The 22109-nt window shown below is 37.9% G+C and overlaps 1 protein-coding gene and 1 non-coding gene across 15 annotated transcripts in view; one reads left to right on the top strand and one right to left on the bottom strand.

The window, feature by feature from the left end:
- The window catches only part of PAM (peptidylglycine alpha-amidating monooxygenase), a 274617-nt gene that overhangs the window by 170525 nt on the left and 81983 nt on the right, over positions 1-22109 (bottom strand). The window lies entirely within an intron of this gene.
- On the top strand, positions 18979-19085 carry LOC121490206. The gene has a single exon (XR_005987539.1). It is a non-coding gene; the product is annotated as a U6 spliceosomal RNA (small nuclear RNA).

Genomic DNA, 22109 nt, shown 5'->3' on the forward strand with positions numbered 1-22109 from the left:
TGTTCAGGAAAACGTGAAGTGGTCTGCTTTTCTCAACTTATATAAACACTTCTGTCTGTGATCACCTCAGTGGGTTTCTATTCCTTGAAACCAAACAGCCTTGACTGAGGCAGGCTCACGGAGGAAGTGACTGAGCTAGCATCAACCGTCCATCAGGCAGCCAAGAGAGAATAAACATCCCAAATAGAGAACAGAGCTTATAGGTCAACCCTGAGGCCAGTGAGCAAGCTAAGTTCTAAGAACCACAAGTAGTTTAGTATAGCCAGAACTCGAGGAACACTGGAAGGGTGGGAGGGTCAGAAACCGAGGCAGGCGAGAAAGGTAGAGACCAATCCACAAGAGGACCTGGGATAGGTCTTTATCCTGTAGGTGATGGGATCAGAGGTGTCATAGACTGTTCTGGCTGTGGGGTAGAGGCTGAAGTGGAGGAGACTGGAGACCAGAGACTACCGAGAAAGTGAGCTTCTCAAGGGCATCTTTGTGTGTCATTATTTCCACCATCAGGGACTGTTCTAGGGAGGAGGAAAAAAGAAAAAGGCATCAACTTGTTCCTCAGAAGCAAGTCAGCACAACACTCCATGAAATGAAAGAGTCCTGGCCAGCACTGCAGCTGCACAGAGCTCTACCCTTCAGGCCCTGATGTTTTAAAGAAACAACTAGAGCCTCCAGGCCTGCTGACCAACGAGCAAACGCACAAGCAAATGTGACCTATGTGATAAAATATAGATCACAAAAGCAGCTCACACTTTGAAATACCACACAATTTCACACTTCATTTCCTCAGTTCTCATACTCATTTATTAATTTCCCATCATAACGTAAAGCCACATCAAGCTTTAGTTACTTCAGGAAACATGGCACCTTTCAGAAAGCCTGATAAAAGCATCAATAATTAAAGACTGACTTTGAAAGAAGGGCATCTCAAAGCCTTTGGCACAATTTTATTTATTTGTGCTATTCAGTAACAACAACAACAACAAAATAAAGTTAAAAATGCATACCCCGGAATAAATGGAAGCTTTGGACGTTTTAATCTTAATTAGCTTAGATAACAGGACAAATTAAATCCCAAAACACTTAAGTGGATGGCACTGGAGCTGTCGGGTCTGATGACGGCCCAGGCTGTGGGCACAATAAGCTTCCTGCATTATCAATAATTTCTCTAACACACAAATGTACAAAGTAGACAACCTCAGTTTTAGCAGCACCTGGGAGCTTATCAGAAATGGTCCCAGGCCCCACTCCAGACTGCCTCCATCTTTATCAAGATCCCTAGGTGGTCCTGAAATACTTCAGAGGCACTGCCAGGGATTTTTGGGGGGAAACACAATCGAGGGGAGTTTGACTACAACCTAACACCTGACCCTAATTTTCTCTGAATTTCTTTAATTTCAATTTTTCTTTTGTCCTTTCTCCATTTCTTCCTTTGGAGAAATGGCCACCAAGGCCTGCATGTAAAAATTACTGCTGTCAACCTTGAGTGAGACCAGGAAGGGGGCACGGGCTGTAGAAACAGAGGCAAGCTTTAAAGTCCGCTCTCTCAGTTCAGGTCTAAGCTTTGCTACCCACAGGCTGTGGGATCCTGGGCAGGTGACTTAACTACAAGCTCGAGACTTTTGTCCTTTTTCCCTCGAGTTGAAGGAACCATTTAGTTTTTTGTTTGTTTGCTTTTAAGATCATCATAGATTCACCCGAAAGTGGAGGAAATAATACAGCGAGATCCCATATACCCTTCACCTAATTCCTCCCTATGGTAACATCCTGCACAATTACAGTTCACAACACAGTGAGGAAATCTGTTCTCCATCTCCTCTGTTTGTTATTTCTAGAATGTTTTATAAACAGAATCATACAGTGGGTTATCCCTGCGATTGGCTTCTCACTCAGCACAATCCCCTGGAGACCCATCCAACTTGTACATATCAATAATTCATTGCTTTTTACTGCTGAATCTTATTTCGTGGTATAGATGTACCATAGTTTAACTATTCACCTTTTGAAGGACAGTTGGAGTATTTCCAGTTCGAGGCTTCTATAAATTATGCTGCTATGAAGAGGCATGTGCAGGTTTTTGTGTGAGCATAAATTTCTGTTTCTCTCGGATAAACGCTCAAGAATGCAATTGCTGGGTGATATGGCCATTTTGCGAGAAACAGTCATACTCTTTTCCAGAGTTGCTGTGTCATTTTTAGATTCCTACTGGCAATGTATGGGTGATCCAGTTCTCCACATGCTGGCTATCATTTGGTGTTATTACTAGTTGTACATTTTAGCAAGTATGATAGGGATTCATGTTCTAATAGGATTGCTTGGGGTTTTTCACTGTTCCATTTTGAAAGCTTATAATATATTCGAGATAGGGACACCTGGGTGGTTCAGTGGTTGAGCGTCTGCCTTCAGTTTAGGGCGGGATCCCAGAGTCCCAAGATTGAGTCCCACATCGGGCTCCCTCCATGGAGCCTGCTTCTCCCTCTGCCTGTGTCTCTCCTCTTTCTCTCTCTTTGTGTTTCATGAATAAATAAATATCTTATATATACATATATATATATATATACACACACACATATATATTTGAGATATAAGGCCTTTGTCAGATATGTAGTTTGCAAATGTATCTTTCCATCTAAGCCTGTCTTCATATCCTCTTCACAGGGGTTTTTTTGGAGAAAAAGTTCTTAGTTTTGGGGATTCCAATGATCAATTTTTCCTTTTATGGATCACACTTTTAGTTCAAGTCTAAGGACTTGTCACCTAGCCATAGGTCCTGATGATTTTCTCCTATGTTTTTTCCTAAAAGTTTTGTAATTTTATGTTTTACATTTAACTGTGATCCAATTTAAGTTCACTTTTGTATAAACTGTGAGGTTTAAGGGGCAGCCCAGGTGGCTCAGCGGTTTGGCGCCTGCCTTCGGCCCAGGGTGTGATCCTGGAAACCAAGGATCGAATCCCACATCGGGCTCCCTGCGTGGAGCCTGCTTCTCCCTCTGCCTGTGTCTGTGCTTCTCTCTCTCTGTGTCTCTCTCATGAATAAATAAAGAAAATCTTTTAAAAAAATAAATAAACTGTGAGGTTTAGGGATGCCTGGGTGGCTCAGCAGTTGAATGTCTGCCTTTGGCTCAGGGCCTGATCCCGGAGTCCCAGGATCGAGTCCCACGTCAGGCTCCCTGCAGGGAGCCTGCTTCTCCCTCTGCCTGTGTCTCTGCCTCTCTTTCTGTGTCTCTCATGAATAAATAAATCTTTCTAAAAAAATAAAATAATAAAAAAATAAAATAAAAAATAAACTGTGAGGTTTAGGTTGAAGTTTTGTTTTGTTTTGCCTTTGAATTTCTATCTGCTTGGACCAACCATCAGTTATTAAGTATACCCTCAACTTAATAGAAACTTCACAAGGAGAAAAAAAAAAGTCATCAGACTAAATGTACATATCAAATGTAAGAAAGCACAGTTCTAGAAACATTAAAATGTTTTATCATGTGCTAGATCACATACCGTGGTACATCTGCTCATGGATCAGCAAGCCCTTAGGCTGTACTGATTTCTTTAAAACATCAGGCCTGAGGGTAGAACACTGTACAACAATACCATGACTAAGCTGTAAGACCTATCCCCAGGCATTGCGCTGACTTGCTTCTTAGAACCATATGAATGCATTACCCCCCTGCCCCCTCCACCCCGCCCCCCTGCCTCTTCCTCCACCCTTAGAACAACCCTTGATGGTGGAATAAAAATGTTTCTGGATTCTGGAACTACCCAAATCCTCGTATCACTGTGCATAGCCAATGGAGAAATTATGTCATGCTCAAAGTCTGGCTCATAAAGTTATTCAAAACAGGCTGTATGTTAATTGTTTGCTTTTTCTCCAATCTTGAGAAAGAAAAACAAAGCCAGAGGGATCTTTCAGATCTCAAGACATACTACAAAGCTGTAGTAATCAAAACAGTACGGTACTGGCACAAAAAAATAGACACGTAGCTCACTGGAATAGAATACAGAACCTGGAAATAAACCCACACTTTTATAGTCAATGAATATATGGCAAAGGAGGCAAGAATATACAATGGGGAGAAGACAATCTTCAATAAAGGATACTGGGAAAACTTTTACACTTACATGTAAAAGAACGAAACTGGATCACTTTCTTACATCATACACAAAAATAGACTCAAAATGAATTAAAGACCTAAATGTGAGACCTGAAACCACAAAAATTCTAGAAGAAAACACAGGCAGTTATTTCTCAGACATCACATAGCAGTATTTTTCTAGATAAGTCTCCTAAGAACAAAGGAAACAAAAGTGAAAATAAACTATTGGGACTACCATCAAAATAGAATACTTTTGCATAGCAAAGAAAACTATCAATAAAACAAAAAGGCAATTCTTGAATGGGAGTTCTCCTATATATTTGCAAATGATAAGGGGTTAACACACAAAATATATAAAGAACATATACAACTCAACACCAAAACAACAACAACAACAAAAAAACAACCTGATTAAAAATTGGGCAAAGAACCAAAAGAGACATTTTTTTAAAGGAAGACATACAGCTAGCCAACAGACACATGGAAAGACGCTCAACATCACTAATCATCAGGAAAATAAGAATTGGGCACCTGGGTGGCTCAGGTCGTGATCCTGGGGTCCTGGATTGAGTCCCGCATCAGGCTCCCCACAGGGAGCCTGCTTCTTCCTCTGCCTATGTCTCTGCCTCTCTCTCTATGTCTCTCATGAATAAATACATGAAATCTTAAAAAAAAGAGGGAAAATGAAAATCAAAATCACAATGAACTATCACCTTACACCTGACAGAATGGTAAAATAATAAACACAATAAATAACAAGTATGGGTGAGGATGTGGGAAAAAAGAAATCCTGGTACACCATTGGTGGAAAGGTAAATTGGTATAGCCACTGTGAAAAAGAGTATGTAGGTTCTTCAAAAAATTAAAAATAGAAATACCATATAATCCATTAATTTCACTACTGAGGACTTAACCAAAGAAAACAAAAACCCTATTTTGAAATGCTATATGCACCCCTATGTTTATTGCAGCACCATTTACAATATCCATGAAATGGAAGTAACATAAGGGTCCCTAGATTAATGGAGTGATAAGGAAGATGTGGAGCGCATATAATGGAATATTACACAGCCATAAAAAGGATGAGATCATGCCCTTTGTGACAATTTGGATAGACCTGGAGGGTATTATGCTAAGTGACATAAATCAAACAGAAAGACAAATACCATATGATGTCACAATATGTGGAATCTAAAAAAACAAAACAAAAGAATACACAAACAAAATCAGAACCAGATCAGAAACAGAGAGAACACATTCTCGCCAGAGCGGAAGAGAGCTAGAGTATGGCAAAATGAGCAAAGGGAATGCGAGATACAGGTTTCTAGTTTTGGACCAAATAAGACATGGGAATAAATAGGCACAGCATATGGAATATAGTCAAAGATACTGTAGTATCTTTGTCACATATGGTGACAGATGGTAGCTATGCTTGTGGTGAGCACAGCATAGCATATAGAATTCTCCAATTATTTTGTGGTCATGAGACCAGCCCCACAACAGGCTCTGCACTCAGCGCAGAGTCTGCTGGAGATTCTCTCCCACTTTGCCTCTCCCTCCCACACTCTCGCATGCACTTTCTCTTTCTCTCAAATCAATCAATCAATCAATCAATCATCTAAAAAAAGAGTTAAAGCAACATAGGAGGAGCACTTGGCTGGCTCAGAGGAGCATGTGACTCTTGATCTCAGGGTCATGAGTTCAAACCTCATGTTGGGTGTAGAGATTACTTAAAAAAATAAATAAACTTAAAGAGAAACACAGCAAAGTGTACTACCTCACAGGACACCCCGTTATTAATTTCACTTCCTTAAATAATGTAACTTCGAATAACTATTTTGTGTGTATTCTAAAATCTCTCTGTTCTATGCACTTACACTGTGTGATATAAATAAATCTAGGTTATATTTTGTGAAATCAAATGATCCGTATTTTTTCCTTTGTGTTTTTCTCTCATTTTTAAGTCCTTCACCAAACCTGAGGTTAGGTGAGCCTTGCTTTCATTTTTGTCAATTAACTTTTGAATCCATCTGAAATATATTTTTGTGTATGACATGTAATAGGAATCAACTTTTATTTTTCATTATTAGCCAATTTTGTGTATGGCCATATTAAATGCTACCCTAGATAGTCTAGACACATACTAGTACCTATATAAATTTAAACACATCTTCAGATGTTTATTCTGTTTTACTCTTTTAACTACTATTTTTTTTTTTTTGGTCAGATTTTAACCTTATAAGTTCCTTTTGACATATGACAAAGTTCCCCTTGACTTGTCAATACTTTACTGGCTATTATCTCCAGCTAATTTTTCAAGACAAATTAATGAATCTATATTTTCAAGCTCAAAATAACAGTCCTAAGGGATCCCTGGGTGGCTCAGCGGTTTAGAGCCTGCCTTCGGCCCAGGGTGTGATCCTGGAGTCCCAGGATGGAGTCCCGCATCGAGCTCCCTGCGTGAAGCCTGCTTCTCCCTCTGTCTGTCCCTCTGCCTCTCTCTCTGTGTCTCTTGTGAATAAATAAATAAAATCTTAAAAATAAATAAATAAATAAAAACAACAGTCCTAGTGAGATTCTGACCAAATTCATAAATATTTTTAAGGAGTGCTCTATATTTTTGCAAATGTTCATTTTTGCCCCTCAGTAAAGTCAAGAAATGCCAAGTGAGAGAAATACTTGGGAATACTCTCTAAATTTACTTGAAGCACTAAAATTCACACCTCCCACTCTTAACCTTTAAAGTTGTTTTAAGTCTTTATGTACACACAACAAAACTGCCACGATCTTTAAAGAGCAGAAAACACAGGCTGTGCATGTTCTGATGACTACTTAGTCTTGATCTTTTTTTTAATAATGAGGAAATAATGATGCTTGCACTACAAAGTACAGAAACAACAGTCTCAGTGTGTGTGTTTATAACAGTTTGACTATCATAAATAAATAAAAATTAAAAAAATAAAAAATAAAAAATAAAGGGATCCCTGGGTGGCGCAGCAGTTTAGCCCCTGCCTTTGGCCCAGGGCGCGATCCTGGAGACCCGGGATCAAATCCCATGTCGGGCTCCCGGTTCATGGAGCCTGCTTCTCCCTCTGCCTATGTCTCTGCCTCTCTCTCTCTCTCTGTGTGACTATCATAAATAAATAAAAATTTTAAAAAAATATAACAGTTTGAGAGTGAGCAGGTGGAAATGGTAGAAAAAAAAAAGACTTGGTTCTGTGTCCTAGAATAAACAGTGTGCTATTACTCCAAGTGCAGGGGACAACTGCCATAATAAATGTGAATCAAAAATATTTAATCTGGAAAAAGAGATAGTATTAACCCAGCAATTATGCTAAGTAGAATTTGTTAGCATGAGTTGCCCGAAAGAATTAGGCAATTTCACTCCAAATAACTGAATTTTAATGAAGCTTATTATGGTGTGTTATTTCCGATTTCTATGCAAGTTTGTTTACTATTCCCAGTGACAAAATTGTCTTAAACAGCTCAATGACACACTTATTCCTACACTGAAAGGGACAAGGTGAAATTAAATAACGGGTATGTCTCCTCTAATCTTTCAACAATTAAACCAGCTTTATTTGAAGTGAAATAGCCACCTGTAACAGGGACCACTAGGCTTACAATATCCCTTTTTACCTTCCTCCTTCATCACAAGAACCCTAATTGTTAGCTGGTTACGCTACTGCTCAATTAGAGGATGACATGTCTCAAACTCAACTGCCGATAGGTAAAGCCAAAATATTATTCGTGTGCCCTTCTTTGCCCCTTCTTCTAGCCTGCTGGGTAAGGAGGGCATGTGGCAGCTGGAGCTTTAACAGCTGTTCTGAACCGTGAGGACAAGGGTTATACCTAAAGATGTAAGAGTGGTAGCCTGGAGGGAGCCTGGGTCCCTGCTGAATATATGGAAAAGCCAGACCACCTAATCTCCAAAACAGATAAATCTCTTGCCTTTATGAAAGAAATTAACTTCCATCTTATTGAAAACATTTTCATTTCTTTTGTTACATGCAGCTGAAAGCCACTCCCAAATCATATACCATTACTGCCCAGCAAGATTAAAGTCTGTGGGACCCAACGTATTAAACTATTTTTCGTACAGAAATTTCTCTTTAAATTATCATTGTTACAAAAATATACTATATCTAAGTCAAAACATTTTAATTGAAGAATTTTTATGTCAAAGACTCTTTAGACTTTGGCCCATGTTTTTTTTTCCATTAATATCAACACTTCTCAATAGAAACAAAAAATATATTTGTAAAACCCATACATGACAAATAAAGATAATCTAATTTTCTTCAGTCTTTATGCATCATTTAAAAACATTTTGGATCAGTGTTGCTTCAAAGAAAAAACTGTATACTGGTTTTATTGTATATTCATCTAAATGTAAATTTATATATAACATAAATATATTAATTTATATATGTATACGATACTTCCATTTTCATTTCTCTTGTTTTACTGCTCTGGTTAGGACATCTAGTACAACAGTGAATAGAAGCAGTGAGAGTAGACATGTCTCGTTTCTCATGTAAAGGAAACACTTCTCATGTTTCAGCATCAAGTATGACATTTGCTGTGGCTCTTGGTAGACTCCCCTTTATCTAGTCAGAAATAGGTGCTTTGTATTTCTGGTTTGCTAAGAGTTTTTATTACAATAAGACACTGTATTTTATCGAAGTTTTTGTGTGAAATTATTAAGCAAATTTTTTTCCCTTTACTATTAATGTGGGGAATTACCTTAATAAATTTTCTGATGTCAAGCCACTCTTTAACTTGTTGGATAAAACATCTTCAGACATGATACATTATTTTAAATACGTGGCTGGATTCAGTTTTCATTATTTCACTGAGGATTTTTGCATCTAATTTTACAAGTAAGATTTACCCTTCATCTTTCCTTATCATACTCTCTTCTCTGGTTTGACATAAAGATTATCCAAGCCTTATAAAATGACTTGGGAATAAAACATTCTCCTAAGACTCTATTTTGTGCAGTTTGTATATGCTTGAAACTGTTCATAGAACTTTCATACAAAAATGTTTCAGCCTTTTGAGATATTTTTATAAATAAGTTTTTAACAAGTGATTGAATCCCTTTAATGGTTAGAGACCTTCTCAAGTTTTTTATTTCTTCTTGAGCTAGTTCTGTCAAAATATTTTCCCAAGACTGTGTCCATTTGAAAGTTTCATTGATAATTTCTATTTAGTAAAAAAGAGCAATATAAAATTTCTGTATAGTTGATATGAGTTCACTTAGAGAGTTAAGGGGGATTAAATGAAATACATTGTCAGTGCCTAGGCGGTATACTTCCCAGATAGCTCATCCCGCTTCCTTCATTTACCACTCTGACCAACATTCTTGGAAAGAGTTCCCATTTATCCAGATCCCTCTTAACACGTGGTTCCCGAAAGTGAAAAATCCTAGGAAATGTCCCTGTATGTACCCTGAGTGTTCATTAAAATAGTACATCTTCACATCAGACTTTTTTTCTGGTAGCTACTAGAATTCTAATGATCCCTGTATACTATACTATATAACTTTACCATCCTTTGATTATGCAAGTTGCCTTTTTTTTTTTTTTTTTTTTTTGGACTAAAGAGAGAAGTCCTCAACAACTGTATTAAACTGTATTTGTTTTGCTCCAACCCATCTCAAACGTTTGGGACCTTGATTCTCTAATCAAATGTACTGGCTGTCCCTTCCAGCTTTTTAGTGTATGACACTGTGATCTGTTTGTGGGGTAAACCTGAACTAAAGGATTCCTCTTTTCATTGATTAGCATTTGGTAAAATTTTTCAGCCAAAGCTTTGTAAAATTTTTAATCCACCTTTTGTTCTAGCACCCAACCGATACTTCCACTACATTTTCTGTGGATCTATATTTTTCATTAATTTATATGGGATCTTTACCCTTTCATTCAGAACCCATATTGTCTTCAAATGTTATCCTGTGAGCTCTCCCAGACTATTTTAATATACCAACCTAAATAATGATTCTTTACAACTAGGCCATGATATGTACAGTGGTTGCTTTTTAAAAAAAAAAAATATTGCCAGAAATGAATTTTTTCATGTTTTTGTGGATTTTAATGCCAAACTTCCTCCAAAAAACTTTCCTTCTTTAATCTTCATATAGCTTTATTTCTAAATCTGGCAATAGAGAGGCACTCTAGACAGAAAGTTTGTGTCCCTCCTCAAAATTCAGATGTTTGAAATCCTAACCCTCAATGTGAGGACACTAGGAGGTGGGACCTTTGATAGATGATTAGGTGGCGGTGGTAGATGAAGAGGACATGGTGTCCTTATAAGAGACCCTGGAGAGCTCCTTTGTCCCTTCCATGTAAGGATGCAAAGTGAAGATGGCCATCTATGGATCAGGAAGCAGGTTCTTACCAGACACTAAAACTGCTGGTGTCTTGATGTTAGACTTCCCAGCCCGCAGAACTGAGAGTAATAATTTTCTGTTGTTTATAAGCCACCCAGTCTATGGTATTTTGTTTTAACAGCCTAAATAGACTAAGAGAATTAGACAATGATCTATTTTCTTTTCTGATCCTATTCTGCACTTATTCCAAGATTCTCATTCCTCACTCCCATCTATAAAGATGTTTTATTTATTTATTCATGAGAGACACAGGGGGAGGGAAAGAGAGAGAGAGAGAGAGAGAGAGGCAGAGACACAGGCCCTGAGCCAAAGGCGGCACTAAACTGCTAAGCCACCTGGGCTGCCCTGACTCTTGTTTTTTTTTTTTTTTTTTAAAGATGTTTTATTTAAGACACACACACACACAGAGAGAGAGAGAGAGAGAAAGAGAAAGAGGCAGAGACACAGGCAGAGGACCATCTAGAAATTAATGGAGAACTGCCGTACTTAGAGTCACATAGCTATAAAGAAGGATTTAAATTTATATTGAAAATTTCTCCTTTTCCTTCACAATTTTTTAGAACCAGAAGAGAAAATGAAGGTTTGTAGATTTGAGAGAGACAAAAATAAGGATTTTAGGTCACTTAAAAATAATCATGTTACTTGCCTTTTACAATTTTGGTTCTAATATTTGGTTTGGGATGTTGCATCTAAGAGAGCTCACTACGATGCCACCCATTTGTCCAATTACAGATAAGCATAGCTGTGAGATTCTGGAAGGAAGAAACATGATAAGAACCAGCAGGGGGTATACCAATCATTTATCTTATAGATACTTACTCATTTATTCAATACATAATTTCTAAGTACTTAAAATATACCACTGACAAGATGAAGATCTCAGCCCTCATGCAGCTCACATTCTAGCAGAAAAATGGATAATAAACATATAGTAAGTTAATAATTTTACATTTTAAGAAATGATGTTCATAACAGAAAAAGAAAAGTAAAGCAGAGTAATAGAGAGTGAGAATGCTTGGGTAAGGTGTGCAATAAGTTGTGAGACTATAAAGGTGACACTTGACCAGACTCATAGGTGGACAAGAGCACAGTAGCTGTCTGTAGATGTGTCCACGCAGATGAAAGAGCTGGAGGTAAGCACCCACGAGGAGGCAAAAGTGCTTGAATCAAGTCAGGGGAGGAGCTCAGATGAGTGGATGAGTAGAGCTCTATGGGTCTCTATAAGGACTATGGCTTGTAGTCAAACAGAGTCACTGCAGTCTGAGGAGAATGACAAGATTGGACTTAACATTTCGAACTAATCATTTTGGCTCTTTTATTGAGATTGGACTGGGGGGAGAATAGGGCAGCAAAAGTATAAAGCAAGGAAAGTATATTCTTCTTATATATTATATTATTAAAAATGCAATTATTATAAATTCACTTTATTAATTTATGAAATCATTATAAATTTATATTATTATAAATTATTATGTTATTATTTATATAGTATTTTTATATAATTTTATCTTTTTCTGTCTAATCCCAGTATTCAGTTCAAGGTGGTAGCAGCTGAGGTAACAAGTGGTTAGTAGATTCTGAGTATATTTTAAAGGTAGAGAAAGTGGAAAACCCTAATGGATTGTGTGTGAGATGTGAGAGACTTTAACTAGAAAAGCTCTCAAGCAGAAGTAAAGGAAAAACAGGAAACATATAGGGTGGTAAGAAACCCAGATACAGATCTACGGAAGAATATTGATTAGTTCTTGCTCTTTGCCCCAGCTAGTGATAATAAAACCTCTGATCCTTAAACATGTTACAGAATATACTCTAACAACAACAAAAAAATGGAACGCTCCATTCAGAGACGCCTCTGAAGCCAGACAAGTTGCTTCAAAATTGATATATAGTATAGTGAATCCCTTTGGTTTTCCTTTCAAAATATAAAGAGGAGGAGGCAAAAAAATACAGTAATAAAACACAGGGCAAACCATGAAGATTGATATCATCCAGAACTATTGGCTGAAGATATTTTGTGTAGTGATATTTTTTACAATAGCATCTATGTTTTATAGGTCAAAATAAAGAAGATCTGTTCTGTCTCACACCAAATTTAATGTCCTCTGTGTCCTAGAATGCCAAACATCTCTCTTTGTGAATTGTCACATCTCTGGCTGATGGCAGGTCTGTGCTGGCAGCAATGATTATTAAGTGGAACTGCTACAGGGCATAGAAATAAACAGGAGGGTAAGGGAAAATTAAAATAAAGAAACAAAGTTGGAGAGATGTAATATTAAATCTGACAAGTATTTTACACCCTTTAATTATAATAAATATATTTAAAAGTGTTGGGTGCTTTTCTCTTTTTAGAAAAAAAATATATGTAGACTTCTGTATGGTTAATTTACTTTTCCTTCCTTTTTTTCTTTCTGTTCCAGTAATCTAATGGCAGGTTGTTACACTTTGCCAACAGCTATCCCAGGGGAACATATTCAAAAACAAAAACAAAAAACTGCAGAAATCAGCACCCATCTGCTCAACACCAACACCATTTCAATGGTATATATAACTTCTTTTAACAGTAATAAAGTGTCTGCTCACTGATCAATAATCCAAAATACGGTAAGACAATACCAAACAAATGGCCCAACGTAAGAAAGTGCCATAAGAAATAAGTTTGGACATAATGTTGCACCTATCAAAATGAAGAAAAGCAACATTTTTATGGGCAGAGCATTGAGGTGTGTATTTAAAGATCTAGTGTCTAGTCAAGAATGGCAGTACAATTTTTTTTTCTTCTGAAATACTTGATTACTGTGAAATCATTTGTCTGACGTCTTAACTGAAAATTGCCTTCTGGTAGCCACTTTCTACCCTGCTATTTCAACTGGTTTTAGTACCCCTGGATTCGTTACAGCATCAGGAAAGATGGAATTAATTGGTGTCAATCCAAGAGTCTCTTCCCAACCCCATCCACCCAAACCTTTAATAACGTTTCTTCATCTTAAGCCTCTGCATTTCAAAGACAGAGAAAAGGATGCTCTCCACAGCTAATTTGACAAACATCACCCGGCACAATTACCTACATGATACACTTTTGTTTTCAGCCACTAGATGCATTTTTAAAGTACCGGAAATAGAAATACTTCTGGTCTAGACAGGGTCTCTGTGGAGTTTAACTCTTTCCAGTAATGAATTCCTGACACTTGGGGAGGACCAAACCCAGTGATTCTACATGTAATCTCTGAACACAACTTTGAAAATTGGAGCCAGTTTTGATAGAAAAGTAGATGCAACTTCACATAGAGAGGACTTCTGGGGCAAGGGTAATGTTCTATTTCTTGACGTGGGTGGTGGTCCTATAGGAATTTATGGCTGTTCTTTACATTGTTTAAGCTTTATGTATGCATCTGTATGTATGATCTATATCACAATAAAAAAAAGTAATGAAATTTTCTTCAAAGACCTTTAGGAGGTCAAATCCTTTGGCGTACTACTTCTGAGATTCAGGGAGTAGGAGGTGATATTTCAAAGATTATTCCAGACCTCTGATTCTGTATTTATTACATATTAGTCCATCCATCACTGCCGGCTCTCTATATTAGGGAATGTTTAAAGGTTAAAAAAAAAAAAAAAAAACAGAAACCCTTCCATCTTAATCAATATTTTCAACCAAGAATTAAGAATATTCACGACATATATGTTATCGTAACAGGTTATCAAATGAAGCAGAAGCTGCAACTCTGGCCTCTGCTCACTATTTTCTTGTTATGTGCTGATCATAGAAACTCGTGATGAAACAACTCTTCCTTCTGAACTCACAATAAATTAAAACAAAAGCAAACATCCACTTTGACAGTATAATTACAATGATGCTACGCTTCTCTTATAAATAATAAGAATTATCATTCAACTAAAACTTAATGAGTTTACGTAAGTTTCTCTGCCACATAGGAAGAAAACAGAAGTTAAGAAATTATTTAAAAAAAAAGAAATTATTAACTCGGAGTTGCATTTCTTCTTCCCTTCTCTCCTTTATATTCAGCTGAATTTATCATTTTACCATCTACTAATAGACATTTCAGAAGAACAACATAAAAGGATCTTGAAACGTACCTATTTTAACAACAAAAAAAAAATAGACTTCGGTATTTGTGTTGTTTATATTCTTTCCCTTTTGGGGGCAATAATTTATGTCCAAGGAACCTAATGACCATTCTTTAAAACTGCTATGACTAAAGAGGGTAAAAACATACGTAGACTTAAGAAGGCTGTACTAAAATACAAAAATGCCATGACGTTTAAAGTCGATGACCACTAAACTGTAGGGTACTCATTTATTTATTTTTTTAAACTATTGAAAAAGATGGCAAACAGTTTTAAAACCTTAAGAATGAACTTGATAAAATCATTTTCTTTTCATCTTAGAAGTGGGCAAATAAAAACGTGTCCTACTGAAAATGTAAACTTTTAAAAATGTTTAAAAATCTTCCCATGAAAACTTCTAAATATCTATACTTATTCCTTCAAATGTATGATGACACCACCCATATAAAATATTTTAGAGCCACGGCATGTTTTTTCAGTGATACTGTATAATTTAAGGTGAGCCACATAATGGATTGCATTATCATGAATCATACAGCTCTTCAAATGACTTATCTAATTTCACTTTCCAGTGCATATATAAAACCACATATATAATTATGTTGTTTTTCTGTATGCTTGTTAGGTTTCTTCTGATTAATTCTAAATGTGGTTCAAAATCCTGCTCTCTTCGGCTGTGAAAAATATAAATAGTAAAACAGAGGAAACCAGTTATTAATGTACCTTTCACATGTTATTTAACTGACAAGAATGCATTTAGTTTCTTAAATGAATCCCCTACTATGTTACCTTTTATGCTTTCATTTAATCAGTCATGTCTTAGAAGAGAAGTACATTAGAGGCTTGAAATTACTGTAAGAGCAGTAATTAATGCTCTTAATGAATTGTAAACAATTCATTAATTTGGCTAAAAAAAAATCCAAAGTAAGTCATTGAAACTTATTTTCTCCAGACACTGTGTTAGCCTCTGGAAAAACAAAGATAAACAGAATCATGCTGACCTGGCTTTCACTGGAGCAGTCGGGGGTGGCATAGTAAGGGATGGAAGACAAACCTTACAAGGCAATGTGAGAAGGTCTATAATCATAGCAAATCCAGCATGTGCGGTCTGCAGAGGATGAAGCAAGGGCGTGATGGAAGGATCAAGAAAGCCTTCTTTTTTTTTTTTTTAATTAACTTTTATTGGTGTTCAATTTACCAACATACAGAAAAACACCCAGTGCTCATCCCGTCAAGTGTCCACCTCAGTGCCCGTCACCCATTCCCCTCCAACACCCGCCCTCCTCCCCTTCCACCACCCCTAGTTCGTTTCCCCGAGTTAGGAGTCTTTATGTTCTGTCTCCCTTCCTGATATTTCCCACACATTTCTTCTCCCTTCCTTTATATTCCCTTTCACTATTATTTATATTCCCCAAATGAATGAGAACATACAGTTTGTCCTTCTCCGATTGACTTACTTCACTCAGCGGAAAGCCTTCTGATATACGTAATCCTGAGTGAATTCTTAATAGGAAATAAGAAAGTGAAAGCATGTTAGGGAACGACAGCCCATCTGTATCTGGAAGATCTCTGAGTGGGTGGAAGAAAAATAATGTGGCACTGGCTTCATCTCTGGGTACATGAAAGTTGTGAGTGCAGCCAGGCTCCAAAGGATCAGGAAGAGGGTCAAGGGGAAAAGGCACAAGAAGGAAGGCTCAGCTCTTTCCTCATGAAGTGAGTGGCCTTCACCCCCTACCTCAGTGGTGCACCCACTGCTCTCTCACTACTTGCTAGTTGGGCTTATTCAGACTGAATGCTTTCATTTGTTCCAGTCGTTTCTTGTTCACCTTTTTCACAAGAAGGTAAGTTTCAAGAGCACAAGGAGCTGCATTTCCAGGCCCTGGAATAATGAATGCCTGGCATAGCATATCGTAGGCACTTGATAATATAGTTGAACAGAGGCATTAAATCAGTGAGAAAAGAGAAGTAAAGAGCAGGGAGGAAGAAGGAATGTGAAGAGTGGTCCACACAGAAAAGAACAGGATCAGGGAACAATGAGCCACTGTCTCAGATGGTACCCAGGGCACCGATCCCTAGGCGAACCGGGAAACCATTACCCAGCAGAATGTTCAAAAAGAACATTTTGAAAAGGCTATACCTATCATGTACTGCAAAAGCTTGTCAGAGCAGAAGCCAGAACGTCAACTGCATTCTACACGTACTGCTATTTCAAGTGTAAAGTAAAAAAAAAAAAAAAAAAAAAAAAAATCTTTAATGGGGAGTATTATAATTGAGAGCTTATTCAAATAAGTACCTTTTCCAACATAAAATATTAATCTTTTCAATAATCATATTTGTAAGAAAGAAATAGAGCACTATTGTGTGAACTGTAAGTTCAAATTCCTTCCCTGAGCACTTAAGTTTTTTCAGTCATCACTATATTAATCTGCCTTCTTTGCATTTTACTGCTGTTATATTCAAAAATTCAATTTCCCAGACAAATGGCAATTCAGGAACACAATTCAAGTGATATATTATTCCCTTTGACTACAAAGGTATATTTTCCCATTCAGAGGTTTTTTTCATTCAAATCTGGCAAAAGCTGTTACATCACACAACATACATACTCTGCTTTCTCAACTACTGTAACGTAGAGCAATTTCTACAATTCCCTCGTCCTTTGTCTGAAATGGTGAAAATGTCTTTGAAATTCAAATTAAATCACAGAGAGAAGTTACTTGTTATTTTCTTTGACATTAACTTGAATATTTTAATTGTATTCGATGTATCTTGCAGGTTAAAAGTAAAATGTCACGAGCCTTGTTATTTAAATTCCATATATGAAAACCATCTCTGCCTGAAGTATTTTGACATACACAAGGCAACACTGTACCTAGTAACACTGCTTAGCAAAAATTAAGTATCTTTGGGTATTATAATTCTTCCTGGGTTTTTTTTTGAGGGGGGGGATTGGGGGTTTCCCCCAGTTTTAGTACACTTTTTTCTACTTCATCGTTAGATATGTGAATCCTGCCAAAAGAAATGCTGGATTTAAAAAGAGAAAATGGTGTGTGTTCTTGTTTGATGAAGAATCTCGTCTGAACAATTTACAGACCCGATTCCAATAACAAGGAAGGTTTTTCAGCCTGACAACCCAGCCACCACCAATGATAGATATACTCTTTAATGAGCCGGCAGCTGAGTAAATTTCTTTAAGTGTACCCAAACCCCATCTTCCATGAATAGATGGTTATTGGTTATTGCTTAGCTTATACATATTCACAGAAGCCAATATGCACCCTCCTGAAAAGAGAAGGAACCAGCTGGATGCCTCTAGCCATGGCCTATAAACCTGGGGACTGCTACCCTTTCAAAATAGGCTATAGTGAGGGCTACGTGTGGCAAAATAGACATACAAGAATGCTTTGGAAACTATAAAAATGCTGCACACACATACACAGGATTCATATGATCACAGTCATGACTCAAACAGTATGATGGATGTCACTGATTCCTCCTTCCCTTTCACGTAAGATCTGAGCTACAAGGGGAAAAATGCAGAGGCTGAGAAATATACAGAAGTGGTCCCTTTGCACGGGCGGGGGGGGGGGGGCTCTGTATACACTACAGGCAGCACTGAGCACACAGTAAGTAGTTAGCTACCATCTTCTCATGCCTGGGGCACTGCAACTGCCTCCTAACTCAGCACCCTGCTTTTGCCCTCGCCACCTTATAATCTGTTCTCAATGCACAGCAATCATAGGGAGCCTGTAGGAAAGCAGTTCGTATCTTGCTGCTTAACACCCCTTCATTTGGGTGGGAATAAAAGTGAGAGTCACCATCCTGGCATGCCAGGCCTTAAAAATCCAGCCTCTCTAACCCTCACCCCTCCTCATGGGTCCCTCCCCCCTTCACCCTTTCCCCTGCTCCATGTCACCCAGGCACACTGGCCTTGCTATTCTTTACACAGGCGTCCTCCCACTTGCTCTTTCCCCTGCCTAGAATACTCTCACACCACATGTGTATCCATGGGGTTTCCTCCCTTGCTCAGTCCAGGTCTTTGCTCAATTGCCACCTTCTCCGTGAGCTCTTCGTTGACCTTGATATTTAGAATTGCAACCTTCCCATGCTCCTGGGATGACCCACCATCCTTTACTACTCCAAAGTATTCCATCTCATTACAATATGACCTATTTTTCTTATCACTTTAATTTCTGACTGTAAGCTCTATAAGAGCGGAGATTTTTGTACGCTTTCACTACTGTACCCCCAATATCTAGCATAGTGCCTGGCACATAGCAAGACATCAGCAAATATTTGTAACAGATACACGACTTTCACAGATAGACATGCTTCAGCTACCTGTAAACCATTGCAGTATTATAACAAACTCTTAGGAACTAAGGTTCAAGGGAAATGTTCCAAAAAGAAGGGCTGCTCACTTTGGCAGCACATATACCAAAATTGGAATGATACAGAGAAGATTAGCATGGCCCTTGTGAAAGGATGACACCCAAAAAGCAGGGGGAAAACCTATACAAAAATGAGGGACAAAAATGAGATTTTTAAAAATCATCCAAAACAAATTAATTGGCCTTAAACTCATGAGAGTTCCAACATACGCATAAAACATTTTATCTAATTAAACGGTCAATACAGAATTAAAAAACGAACACATAACAAAGCTTCTATTTCAGCCATTACTCTATAATGGCTTCTTGGATAATCATAAATTTAATGTAGGGTGTGTTCTCAGAAAATGTGAGCCCCTGGGGACAGGTGTGGAACCCAGTAACCTTCACCCCATTAACTCTTGCCTCCACTCACTGGAATGTGAAGAAGCCAAGCTGCAAATTAGATACTCTTACAAGAAATGCTCATTTCTTTTATGAAACCAAATCCTGCAAACAAGATTTGACAAGAACTATGATTTTTACAGGACTAACCTTCCTGTGTCCTGGCATCAGACATACTTTTATGCCATTTACCTAAATGGCCACACCACCAGAAAAGTGGAGCTGTTGTTCCTATGGTGTTGGATTCCCCACAGTGTGTTCTTACCCTTCCCAACATCTGTAGCACGGGTGACCTTTTATAACAAGCTTGGTACTTTAACAATTTCTTGCATGTCCATCTTGTTTCTACATGAGAGAGGCGTGAGGGCAGAAATCCTCGATTAATGAATACTCAGGGTAATGAGGATGGATCCAGTTATGACATCATCAAAGAAAAACAAGCAAAAAAAAAATGCATCTACATAACAAGTAGCACAGCAGTAAGCAAGCAACAGGGCCCCTACATTTCCTCAACTCCTAGAAGTCAACACAAAGGACTCCTGGCAAAGATACAATCCCCCCAACATGGGCCTGTAGGGACCTCAGCCTCCCATTTATTCATCTACAGTCGATGGAACATTATCATTTACACTGTGAAGAAACAGTGGTCTGAGTGAGGTGACAAATGTTAAGTTGTGCAAGGCGACAAAATATCTCAAAAGAAAGAAAAGACTTAATTCCAGGGCTCTCTGACTCAAAGCTTGTGCTCCTTTTGACTTAGCTCTGCCTCCCAATGGTCTGGAGGTGGTTATGTAGGCAGTTCTGTGGTTTGTGAACTTTCCTGTGAATGAGTTCCCCACAACTTATCCCTCCAAACTGTTCTTGCAAAGAAGCTGTATGTCTAATTATAGAATAAAGAGCAGGATGTAAGAATAAAAGAAAAGGAGGATAATACTTGGGAGGGAGAGGACATGCAAGCCCCTGAAACTATACTAGACTAGTTTGGCCCTGCCCTAGCTATGGGCATGGGTCAGTGTCAGGCCTGCCTTAAAACGATGTTAGCTCTGATAATATTTCAGTATTCTTGTTTTTTTTTTTTTTAAGATTTTATTTATTCATGAAAGACAGAGAGAGAGAGAGAGAGAGAGAGAGGCAGAGAAACAGGCAGAGGGAGAAGCAAGCTCCATGCAGGGAGCCCGATGTGGGACTCGATCCCGGGTCTCCAGGATCATGACCTGAGCTGAAGGCAGGGGCTAAACTGCTGAGCAACCCAGGGATCCCTCAATATTCTTGTTAAAAGAAATTACTGTATATCCCCAAATAATCAGTACATTGCTAGGTAGGTAAAGGAGGACTCAATTATCAAGACAGAGAGAAGTTTGGCAAGTTGTAATCATGGTTCAATTCAGACATTTATCAACCTTTCAGGTTATAAAGAACTACTGGACAAAAGAAGTAAAGGGAACAGCCCTGAGACCATCTTTAAAGTCTGGGTTTCAAGGTAATGTAGAACTTTAAGCCCACTGGCTACAAAGGCAGAAAGAGGAAAACACAGCGCACGCCACAGGAAAGGTGGATGACTGGAAGGAAGGGTAGTGTGTGTATAAGAAGAAGAAAGAGAGAGAGAAAGAGAGACAGATTAGTTCCTATAAAAAATGATAGTTATATCAAAATGCCCAAATTTCACTTAGCATCTTAACATAACTTACAAACTGTACCATATTAGCATAGCAATTGATTTTTTCCAGTTAGAGTGAAGACTACATGGGGGAAGGGTTACCATATTGTTAGATATTTACTGTGTGCTAACATTGCTACCCAGGGAAAAACACACACTACATCCACTGGTCTCAAAAACTGTATGAAATAGGGACGCCTGGGTGGTTCAGTGGTTGAGTGTCTGCTTTCAGCTCAGGTCATGATCCCAGGGTCCTGGGATCGAGTCCCACGTCAGGCTCCCCAGATGGAACCTGCTTCTCCCTCTGCCTGTGTCTCTGCCTCTCTCTCTCTGTGTCTCTCATGAATAAATAAATACAAGCTTTAAAAAAAGAGAGAGAAAAAAACTGTATGAAATATAATCACATTATTCATAATATCACAATCACTTTTAGCTATTGATAATTTATTTTCTACTTCACACATACAGATACATACATGTTTTGGCCATTAGCTAAAAATAATTCAAGCTAATTCTCTAAAAATGTAATCCATGTTGAAATGTGTCCTTAAAAAAGGCTGATGGCATACTTTGTAAAACGGAGCAGTAACAAAGGGTCACACTTAAAAAATATGCATATGAAGCTACATTTCTCTTTCACACATCTTGTCTGCAGTTTCAAAATTGAATAATAAGCATGATATTTTTAACAAGGTAATGTTCACTTCCTTTGCATATAATAAAAATGTCAGAATCTTAACTTTTCATGCCTACATAATGGATTAGAAGGTTATAAAGACGTATTCAATATAAAGGTTTCCATGAGTTTTACAATAAAATGACCAGGAGAAATGAAAATGAGATTAGAAACCGAAAGAACTAGGTTCTAGTCCCAGCTCTGCCACAAACTATCTGTGTGATCTTGATCTAATTGAAGAATGTCAAATCTATGGCCTCCAAACAGCCATAACCCCAAATGACCAGAGTTGACACAGAAGTTAAAACTGACCCATCCCTAGGCCAGTACCTTAACTACCCTGAGCTTCGTATTCTAAACTATAAATTGAGATAGTTGGCTTCTGAGTTCCCTTGTGAACCTGACACTCAGATTATCAAAAAAAAAGCAGAGTCAG

Source organism: Vulpes lagopus, chromosome 4, assembly GCF_018345385.1.
Source record: "Vulpes lagopus strain Blue_001 chromosome 4, ASM1834538v1, whole genome shotgun sequence".
Taxonomy (NCBI): Eukaryota; Metazoa; Chordata; class Mammalia; order Carnivora; family Canidae; genus Vulpes; species Vulpes lagopus.